Here is an 11,416-nt window from a genome sequence, read left to right as displayed (position 1 = left end):
AGACCCTCCTTTATAAAGAAAAAGACCATAAAACTTGAATATAAAATAATTCTACATTTTTAAAGTTTATTTGATTTTCGTATTATTCACTTTCAAAGCTCTTTCAAATAGACAAAATAAGGTATGAACTTTGGGGGGATAATTTATGTATCGTAAACTTATTAGAACAAAATATTCCTGATTTATAATGAGTTGTTTTATTTATACAACTTTTTCAATGGTAGTTTGCACTATTCTTTATTATGCTACAGGTTTATTTATTCTGAAACAAAGGAATATGTATTTTATGTATTTTGCCATGCATAGGTTTACTCTGCCACAGATTTATTGGTTCCTGATACACCTAAAATAAAAACTTAAAATGTGTACCTCCAATAGAAAGAAAGCAAGAATGATTATGAAGTAAAAAATTTAATAAAGGTATTCTTCCTATGTATTGCTCATGTTTTGCCTAATGGCATATTTCTGCCATTCTTTTACAAATAGAACAGGTTGCTGACTGGTGAACATTGGGTCTTCTTGAGCTCTTTATTTCTTAGCCTCTCCCTAGCAATAAAATATTTTTACAGCTTGGTTTAACTTACCATCTAATCTAGAAAATACAATATTTATGAAGACTAAGCCCTGTAAGTTGCATGTAACACTAACATAAATCTTAGGGGTTACTGCACTCATTTGTTAATAATATCCTTGGAGATCCTAATCAGTGAAAATCTGAAAAGTGAGTTTTAGCATTTCTTTGGTGCCTACCCTCTAAAGTAAAAGGGTAAAAAGTATGAGGAAAAGGTGGAGGGACAGTGAGAGGTATCCAGGCACAAAGAAGGGTAAAATCAGGGGCTGAGATGGGTACTGAGTTAACTACATGCTGAATGAATAGGACATTAAACACTGCTCACATCAGGTAATGGGGGGGGGGGGGCAGGGGACGGGTAGCATCCAGTTTGTGGTTTATTTACAAGTTGAGCTGATCTATGTAACCTAGCTCAGCATTTTAAGGCAGGTGTTAGAAATTAGAATCATGGCAACAAAATGTTCAAGTGGCTTAAACTAATGTGATTGGCCATCCATTTGAACAGGGCTGAACATTTGCTTGTTTTTATATTAGCTGATACAAAACTGATAAAAGCAAATAGTTTTATTCTTCTTCTTCTTCTTGGTAGTAACGTCAATAAGCAGTTCTCCATAAGCTTACAGTGGTTTTGAAAAGTCAGGTTTGTTAAATGTACTAAAGGTGAAACACGAAGCAAAGACTTGTTTCAAGTCAGATGACAATAACCAGCACACGAAGGAGAAAAACACTCAGCGAAGGGCCCCAATCAATGGGAAAACTTATAGCTCTCTAATGAAGTTTCTGGTGAAAGGGAGGACACAAAGCCACCAAGACATGAATCATTCATGGGAAATATAAAAGATAAAAGATATCTGACAATGAGCAGAACCTTGTATAGAGTGTATAAAACAAGTTTCCCCTTCTTATTTTCTGCTTTAAAACGCACAATCTCCGCTCCCAGAGCTCTGTCCAGTCTATAGAGTTAAAATTGACCACTGCTCGTCCTGCGCCACTTCAAAGTAATTTAGTCCAGAACGGAAGGCTTGGCGCTTGGACAATCTTCATGGTGTGTTAAGATTTCTATGGCAATTGGCAAGCAAGACGTTCCCATCTGAATATGTCTCAAAGAAAGCCACTTACTGACACTAAGTTGGCTATCATCAAAGACTTCATCTCTCCTAGGCAAAACGTGGCCCTTGTGGCCCTCGCAAACATTTTAAATCATCTACCTTTGTTTTCCAGGCTAGGAGAATCTTCAAACACATGGTTATTTGTATTTTATGTATATCTTTTCCCATTCAGGATTTTCTTTGCTAGAGAGAATGCTCCAAAAATCTAAAGCACTGAGAAATAGCTCGAGGGTGAGAATTCTATTCTTTTAAGGAGTTGGAGATGGCCACACAAGAGGGACAGCACTGGGGACAGGAAAGGAGGAGGCCCAAAGTCCTTGAAAGCGAGGCCCAACTATCTGTAGACATGTTAGTATTGCCCTCTTGTCATTTACATCTTGCATTTTGTGGAAGTTTTTTGAGACCATAGTAGTTCATTCTACCTACCTACCATTCATACCTACCTACCTGCCCACCTACCATCTTATCTGTCTATCTATCTATCTATCTATCTATCTATCATCTCTTTCTCTATCAAATGGAATGAGAGATGTTCCTGCCAGAAGTATTTTTTATCCCACTTTGGTTGGAAAAAAGGACTGGGGCGTTGGAGGGGGAGAAAATCTGGTTTCTCAAGTGATCATCTAAGTTAGAGGAAAGGAAAGCTGAATCCAGACACTTATTAATACTTTCAGCCTGTCAGATCACACTACCCATCATCTACCAAAATAGACACATGGCCAGGGAAACCCACCATTCCAGGGCTGGAGGGATGGCTAAGGAGACCCACAGACAAACTGCCCTGGGGTTGCCAGCACACTTTCCCTATGTGATAAAAAACTCACAGAAATTCACCCCCCCCCCCCCACCACGTCCACGCCCAAACAGTCCGGGGCACACACATTCACACTCGGGCACAAGTGCCTAATCAGGCAGGGAGAAGTTCAAAGGCATGTTCTTTGAAATTCAAACTACTGCTTTTATGGTACACCCACACCAAGCGTCAGGATTGCTATGGCAATGGGCTGGGCCAGGGGAGTCGCTGGCAGAGGGTCCACAGTGATTCGAGACACTCTATTAAGATACAGTTGCAGTGACCTGTACTTTCATGCCAACTTAGCACACTCAATTTACACCTCATCGGAACTATATGTATTACATATAGTGTTACCCATAGACTATGACATGCACGACCTATAATAACGTATGTCTTTCCACCCACTTGTTGTTACGATCTCCCATGCAACCTCCTAGCTCTCCAGAAAGGAGAGAGGGGGACCGAGGAGAGGAGGAGAGAAAGCCGGGTGGGGGTGGGGTGGGTGCAGTTGGAGGAGGGGACAGGGCCAGGGGCGCCGGAGCTCCAGTGCCTCTTCCTTCTCTCCCCACCTAAGTACTTTTATTTGCAGAGCGATTGTTCTTTGTTTATTTAATACAAGTACTGTGTGAATGGTGAAAAATAAACACGATGAAAAATAACCAAACAGATGATTCCTCCGAGTGAAAAAGCCCGGACTTAATAAAAGTGCGAAGCAGTCACCGCTGAATGAGAAACCCTTTGAAGTGGAACTTATTATAGGAGGAATACTTCGGGGTTGCCTTAACGACGCCGCTGAATCGAAAGCGCTCGCCTTTGTCAGCGATTTGTTCTCCTTTGCTGGGGTGCCCGGAGAAATTACTTACATGGGCTGCCTTAACATGCAGCCTGCAAATCAGTAACTTTGCAGCTCAGACTTGCAGACGCCACTCGGCAACGGACAAAAAGAAGTCAGGGGGAAATGCACCAAGCTTTCACGCCGAGACTCTGGGGATGGGGGCGCACGGGCGTGTTGGGGGCGGCAGATAAGAAGTTGTATTACAACTGGCCCCCCTCACCCGGGCTCCCCACCCCGACCCCCGAGGCCGGGCCGGGCCGCGGCCGGCCGCCAAGGCCTCGGTCGGCTGCAGGGGAGGCCCGGCCTCTCCAGGGCCCTCCAGCGAGGGGCGCTCTTCCACGTGCTGGCCGGGCGCGGGACTTTCCCAGCGGTCCCGGCTATATTTAATAAGGGTCGTTTATCACCCAGGCGCTTTGAAGGGTCGCCTCCAGCCCTGTGCCCATTAGAAAGGCGGAGGTGACATTTAAACTCCGTTTTCAAGGATCGCGGGGGGATTTCAATGAAAAGGCAACTCGTTTGTCTTATGAGCCTGGAAACAACCCCCTTCTCGCTCCTTTTGACCACATGGCATAACTCAAAAACAATAGTTCAAAAGTGAAATGGCATCGTGGTGTTCACTCGGAGACAGGCCCCCATCTAGCACCAGAGAAAAGGGGTAGTCCGCAAGACAATGTGCTTTTTGTGTCCGACTCTGTCACAAGGATTGTGTTGTTTGCTTTGGACGCTGCGCCTGTTATACTTTGCTGAAAGTGCTTGTGTTAAACAAGAGTTATAAGTCATCCAAAACAACAAACATTTTGATTTTCTTTGCCTAAAGGGCTTTCCCTGGCTATGGGCACCGTGAAAAAATAATGTCCTTGCTGAGAAAGGAACACCAGTAGTAGCATTAGAAGCGGGCGCATTAAATATTGAATGACATGGGGAAAAAGAGCTTGTCGAGGGGCACTCAGCCTTAAAGTCTTTCTTCAACTTTGTCTTCGGTGGCTGCTGGACTATTTAAGATGGTATTAATTAAGGCAGCTTCGGACGCCGCCGAGCCTGCCGGCCCCTCGGCCTCACTCGCTCAATGGGCCTGTGTCCCCGCGGTGTGCTCACGCGTTGGCTGAGCCGAGTGCAAATGTCACTTCTCATTTGGAGGCTGAAGAGAAGGGCCCATCCTACATTAAGGGCAGCAGGGATGCAGTCCTCAGCAGGCGTTAGAGGAATACGAGGAGCTGGGTGAGGGGAGGAGAGGCGGGAACAAAATGGGAACATCTGCCCTCGGCCAGGGAGGAGAGTGCGCCGGCGGCATGCACCACTTTGGGCACATTTGGGAGAGGTGCTGTTTAGCAAACAAGGGCCACGCGGGACTCGCTGGGATGGAACACTCAGTCTCTTTCATCTGCTTGTGAGTGGGGAAAATTAGAACCCCAGCCCTGCAAAAATCCATTAGGCAGTCTGGTGAGGCGTTATTTTACAAAGGGGCTAGCTTGTACAAAGAAAGACAAAAGCCTGGTGCAAACCGGCGTCTTTACTGACTTCCTCCTTCCCCTGAAGGTCCCCTTCCAAGATCACAAAGCCCAAAGGAGTTTTGCCAAGGATCTCTGATCCAATTTTACAGACGGTGAAACTGAGGGCTCAAGCAAGACTCAGGGAAGATTTTTGTCAATTTTCCCTCCAGGTATTGGAAGACCTAAGACCCAGACAGAGTGGAGTTCTGTTTAAGGGCGCCAACAGCATGCAAAATATCCCCTCCTCCTCAACTCCAAGCGTTTGGTTGAAAATCAAATGGAAGTTGATTTCAGCAGCTGGAAATTACTAACATTAAACTGGCATAGATGAAATGAGTACTTTAAGAAACTTTGTTAACTCTTAGTTCTTGACAAGGAGAGACAAGACTTGGCGGGGTATAGGGGTGCAGGGTACCCTGGGCCATTGACTTCTGCAGCCAGAACCCCCAAGGGAGGCCCTGTCTGCCGGTGTGGAGTTCCAGAAGGATTTGGGCCTTCTCTTTCATTACAAAGTTCCCGGAGGGTAGGAGGAGATGCACTCAAACGCTCTCTCCTGCCCTTGCTGCCCAGTGCAGGGGTTTAGCATCCCTAACTTCAGATCCGTTTGCAATGATTGTTTCTCCATCTAGAGGCTGTGTCCCCTCAGGGGTCCCCCAGCCTCCAGGATAAGAGGCGGTTACATTTCCTATCAAGAGCCATCGCGCAGGAGAAGCAGTTCCCACCTTCCTGCAGGGGCTGGGCTCTGTGCACGGTGGGGAGGGAGGTAGCTCGGATCTGTCAGCCAGGGCGTCGGGGCCTGCGGCCTACAGGATCCGCCCCACTGGGAGCTGAAGGTGTCGCTCTGGGGCGGAACCGCCTGGCCGGGTCAGGGAGCTGGCAGAAATGGGAGGTGGGGATGATGAGAGGGCTGTGCCAGTACAACCCCCTCCTCCCACAGCAGGTCTGCAAAACCTAAGACTAGGGTTCCCATGCCCACTGTCCCTCTGGGTGATCTTTTTTGCACCTTGTTCTTCGGTCCCCTTCTTTATTACTTTTTTGCCTGAACAGGCCGCAGGCCAGGGTAAGGCATGTAAAAACGTGGCCTTTTGGCCGGAAACGTACGGCGCGCGCTCCCACACACACACACACGCACACACACCACAAACACACACACTCTCCCCCCCCCACACACTTATGTACAACTCAACCCCCTCCGCCCCCGCCTTAGCCAGTGCACTGGGCACACTCTCGGGCTCCAGGCACCTTGCCAAGAGCGCGCGAGCACCCTGCGTGGCACACTGGCTGCAGTTCCTGCACCAAGTGGCGGGGGTGGGGTGAGGAGGGAGGGGTGGGCGGCGGTGGACGCCGCCGACTGCTGGCGGTGCGCACAAGTTCAGCGCTCAACTTCCCGCTCTTAACGAGACGCGGGATCCCTTTGGAGAGGCCCTCGGGAGCTGGCGGCGGGGCTGGGAGTGGCGTGGGTAAGCTGGCCGGCGCGGGGCGCGGGCGGCGGGGCACGAGGGCGCGACAGGAGGAGGGCGCGAGGGTGCCCGCGGCCGGCCGGGCGCTCCGAGAAGTCAGTGCGAACAGCTGTGACTTCACCTATTAGCCCCGATGTCTTTGCGAGGAGCCTGGTGGAGTTAAACAGCCCACAATGGGCGCTCTGGGGCGCCTCTAGCCTGACCTCCACCCGGGTTTAATAGTTTCATAGGAACTTCATTAAATCAATTACTTAGTGAGCACATCATCATTTATTTGTAATTAGCAGCGAGGAGCGCGTTCTCCCCCAGCCCGAGGCCCGGGTCCCAGCGGGGTTGGCGGAGTTGTGCAAGCACTTTTGTTTGCTCGAGTGTTGACTCCCGGCATTATTCGGCGCGGGTAATCTTTACATCTTAATCTAGCATTCAGGGGGCGAAGGGAAAACAAACAGGGCGCAGGCCCGAGGCCAGCCCTGCGGCCCCAGCTGCCCGCAGACCCCGGCCGTCGCTGGGCGCGCTTGGGAGATTCCGCGGCCGCTCTCCTCCCGGGCGGAGCGGGAGAGGTACCCCACGGGGGCACAGGGGCCGGGACGAGTGAGCCAGGCCCGGGGGACTCGCCGGGGCGAAGCGGAGGAGACGAGGAGCGAAAAGCGGAAGCCAGGGGCAGAGAAGCACGTCCTGCAAAGCGAGCACAAAAGGAAAGCGTCCAGGCTCGTACGTGTGTGCGGGCGGCGCTGAGGGCGACTGCGTGTATGCGCACGTGTGTGTGCGCAGGATGTGCGTGAAATCACATCCATCTCAGCTGCCGGGATGCGGGGCGGGGAGGCGAGCGCGGGCAGGAGGTGCCGGCGTGGCGCGCGAAGGCAGCTCGCTGGGAGTCCAGGCTGCAAAAGCGCTTTAATTTGGGGACTGTAGCCCCGGGCACAGCTCCGCGGCGGCCCACGAATTACGAGCGAGTGGTTAGAGAGGAGGGGGAGTTGCTGAAAGCCGAGCCAGAAGCTGAGCGTGCGGAGAGACGCGAGCAGTGGCTCCGCGAGGAGTCGAGATTCCTTTCGGGTGTAACCATCTTTCCCCACACGCCGCGGCACCGGCCAAATACTGTGCGGACCATAGGGGTCTCGGGGCTCGGGCCAGAAACCGGGGCGACGGGCCCCTGCGTCCCTGGCCCGGACCTGATTTCCGCTCCAAGTTGGAGAAGTCCCTGCAACACAGGAAACGCTGGACTTCTGTGGGAGATCCCAGCTCAGGAAATGGCGAGGCCGGAGAGGGCGGGAGGGGGGGGCGGAGAGGAAGGGTCACTGAGGATCCGGATCTCCTAGGAGCGGGCGAGTGGGAACAACTGCGAGGTTAGGAATAGGCCCACGAGATACACACCACACGTGGGCTTCCAGAAGCGAGTGGTCCCTGGGGGTCCTTGAGGTGGGCCCTGTGTGTCTGTGTTTTTGACAAGAGGGTCTTAAATTTCTCCACTGGTATTTGTGGCCAGACGTGTTTGATTCAGTTAAATGTTTGGAAGTCTTGAATGTGTTAAACGTGGTTCTTGCCTTGTTGGTATCTTCTGACCTGTGGTTTCCAAACAGATTAAATCAGTGTTTGGAGTGTTTATACTCTAGTGGGCCCCAAGAGTGCGTCAGTGGGTGGCTTCTTGGTGACAGGGTCTGTCCTGGGGGAGTGGCCCAAGGCCTCTGGATTCAGCTGGTTGTGGTTGTGCTCCTGGGGGGTGGCAGCTTAGCTTGTAGAGACCCAGATCTGGGCTCTCCTGAGGCCTCCAGTCTGTTGACCAAAAACTAGTCACAACTTGTTCTTTGGTTTCCCAGGAGGGTGTCTTAAGCCTCCAGCTTCCTCATTACCCCATTTTCCTCCTTATGTCCTAGGGTCTCACCATCCTAAACTCATTCCGTTCCTTTTTCCAGCCTCCTTTTTGTAAAGTTGACTCACTGGTCACTAGGCCCTCTACCCCAGGGTCCTATGCATCCCGGTGCCCCCTGGACACATGGATGAGAAAGGCAGTTTGCAGCTCAGATCCTGTTTTGGAATAGGCCCCCTTGAATTGCAGAGATCCCATTGAGACCCCCAGCTGCAGCCGACCCACCCCAGGTGGTCTGAGAACTTGGGTCAGCCTGAAAAACAGGAAATGGATCCAGAGAAAGACCATCAACCCACAGGTCTGCAATCCTGGAGAAGCCCCTTTTAAATATGAAAGCACTCTGCAGCTTTGCATACTCTCTCTGCCCCTCAAGTGAGTCCAAGCTGAAGTAGTTAAACCGGTCAGGCTTCCAGAAGAATTATAAGCAACAGCAAATGTGTATACACAAAGCAAAAATACGATTTTTAAAAATATATCTCCAAAGACTGTAAACACAGAGTCAACATGTTTCTGCTGTGATATAATGAATACCTGTGCATATTAAATGTATATTTGATCGAATAAGTCTACACACACACGCACACACACACACACACACACACACACACACTATTATAGCACATTTAAATCCAACTTGGCAAATTATGAGGGCCTACACATTCTGGACCTAACCAAATTTAGGACAGCCTTGAAGGAAACAAAACTGCATTTAAAATAAAATTAAAATGTAATTCTCCCCTGAGTTCTCTCTCTACTTCTCCCCCCAACCTCCAACACTGTTTTTGTTTTATTATTATTATTTTTTTAGTGTTTATTTTTGAGAGAGAAAGAGTGAGTGAGCCGGGGAGGGGCAGAGAGAGAGGGAGACTCAGAATCCAAAGCAGTCTCCAGGCTCTGAGCTGTCAGCACAAAGCCCAATGCGGGGCTTGAACCCATGAGCCATGAGACCATGACCAGAGCTAAAGTTGGATGCTTAACCAACTGAGCCACCCAGCCACCCCTATTTTATTATTTTTTAAAATTTATTTATTTATTTTGAGAGACAGAGAGAGCCCGAGAGCAAGGGAGGGGCAGAGGATCTGAAACAGGCTCCATGCTGACAGCAGAGAGCCTGATGCAGGGCTCGAACCCACGAACTGCAAGATCATGACCTGAGCTGAAGTTGGACTCTTAACCAACTGAACCACCCAGGTGGTTAAACACTATTTAATAAAATAGCATCATTTGGAAAAAGGAAGGAAAGGGAGACAGGCATTTTATGAGCTGGCAGGGAATTTGGTGAAGTGGTTGATTTAGAAAATCTGGATGCTGGCTGCAAAATTTTCTTAGTGATATTCAGATTATGCATCTTTCTCCCTGCTCCAAGTCTTAACAGCCTAACAGCTTTTAACCCATTAACTGGCTCACATCTCAGGCTCTGTTCTGACTGCCTTTATTGGGCTGCACCCTGGGGCCATCCCACCTAAGGCCTTACCTCAGCAGTGTGAGCCTTGTGCTGTGCTCCCCACCTTCTTCCAGTGGGGCTCCCCTTACAGGCTGTGTCGGATCCTCCTGGCTGGCTCCCCTCTTTTGCCTGGGGTCTTTGCCACTGGGCCCATCAGCCTGAAAACTATTAGGCATCATGTTAATAGGCACCATGTTCTCTTCTGTCCTTTTCTCTGTGGAGGGATCCAAACAGGTTTCTCATACTGGCTATGGGTTTCATCTTCCCCATCTGCAGGAAGAAGAATGGGCACTGACATGTTGTAGGTGAAAAGCTGGGCCAAAGTCTGTGTGAGGGGACTCAGGAGCTCATGGCTGCCTGGGGGTAATGAAGTGTAATGGAAATTGAGGGGAGGGCCCAGGGAGACTTGGAATGGGAAAGATTATGCCAATGTTTATCTCCTTGCAGGGGAAGAGGGCAGGGGTTTGAAGGCTCTGGCCACTTTTTTTTAAAAGATTTTATTTTTAAGTAATCTCTATACCCAACTCTAGGCTCGAATTCGCAGCCCTGAGATCAAGAGTCACATGCCCTACCAACTGAGTGAACCAGGTGTCCCATGCTCTGGCCATTTCTTAAATAAACTGACCCCAAAGAACAAGCATTAGCAAAACCTGTGGCATGCATCCAATGTCTGTTGTGTTACTGAGAGAAGCTTCTGGGTAGGCGCTAGCCTCTGACTGGGCCACCTCTTTCTGCCTTCAGATGCAACAGCTTTGGTGGTTCCCAGGTTCTCTTTCTTGGACCAGTGTGAGGCAAAATCACAGATTCTAGGCAAGTGGTTCTCGGGAAAGAGGAACCCCAAAAGACAGAGGCGAGTCCAGGAAAAACATTGTGAGCTAGCCAGAGCCACCCCTCACCCCCCCGCCCCCCACTCCCTCTGTTATTTGTAACTCTGACTCTCTAGATCCTTTCTTTCCATCCCATGAATCAGAGGGCTGGCAGGGGGGTGGGGGTGGGGGGTCCAGCCACAGAAATGCGCCTCAAAAAAACTTGTGTCTGTGGCCAGGGAGATTGGAACGTTGATTTTCTGAGGTTCCTCCGACTTGAATGATGCTGGCCAGGAAGGAGTGGAGAAATTGCATCATGAAAAATGTCATTCTTGGTTCCTTAAGTTTCCTTTTGAGGTTGGAACGGGATTTTCATGGGTAGGCTTCTCTGGGCTGCTTGGGTGTCTGGGGAAGTGCAGACACAAAACTTCCCATTTTCTTTTTCTTTAAAAATTGTATTTTTAAGTAATCTCTACACACCCAACGTGGCTCAAACTCACAACCAGAGATCAAGAGTCATAAGCCCCATTGACTGAGCCAGATGGCTGCCCCCAAACTTTCCATTCTCTTAAGGGCAGAGAAAGCCCAGCATGGCTGGTTCAGCCTCGGGTGGGTAGTGTTGGGAGCTCCAAGTTCTGGGGACATTATCCATTATTCACGTGCTTTTCTGCTCCCATTTAAAAAATTCTTGTAAAGTAAAAGTTGGACACTCAACTGACAGAGCCACCCAGGAGCCCCCATGTGAGCCATTTTTAAGTATACCGTTCTGTGGCATTAAGTACATTCACAGTGTTGTGTACCCATCGCCATTCATCTCCAGAACTTTGTCATCTTCCCCAACAGACTGTATACCCATAAAACATTAACTCCTCTTTCCCCCCCTTCCTCTAGCTGCCGATAGCCTCTCTTCTACTTTCCGTCTCTGTGAAATCTAACTGCTCTACGTGCCTCGTGCAAGTGGAACCCTACAGTATTTGTCGGTCTGTAGCTGGCTTATTTCACTGACCATAATGTCCTCAAGCTTCATCCGTGTTGTAGCAA

Source organism: Panthera leo, chromosome A1 (genome assembly GCF_018350215.1).
Source record: "Panthera leo isolate Ple1 chromosome A1, P.leo_Ple1_pat1.1, whole genome shotgun sequence".
Lineage (NCBI taxonomy): Eukaryota > Metazoa > Chordata > Mammalia > Carnivora > Felidae > Panthera > Panthera leo.
This window is presented reverse-complemented; position numbering follows the sequence as displayed.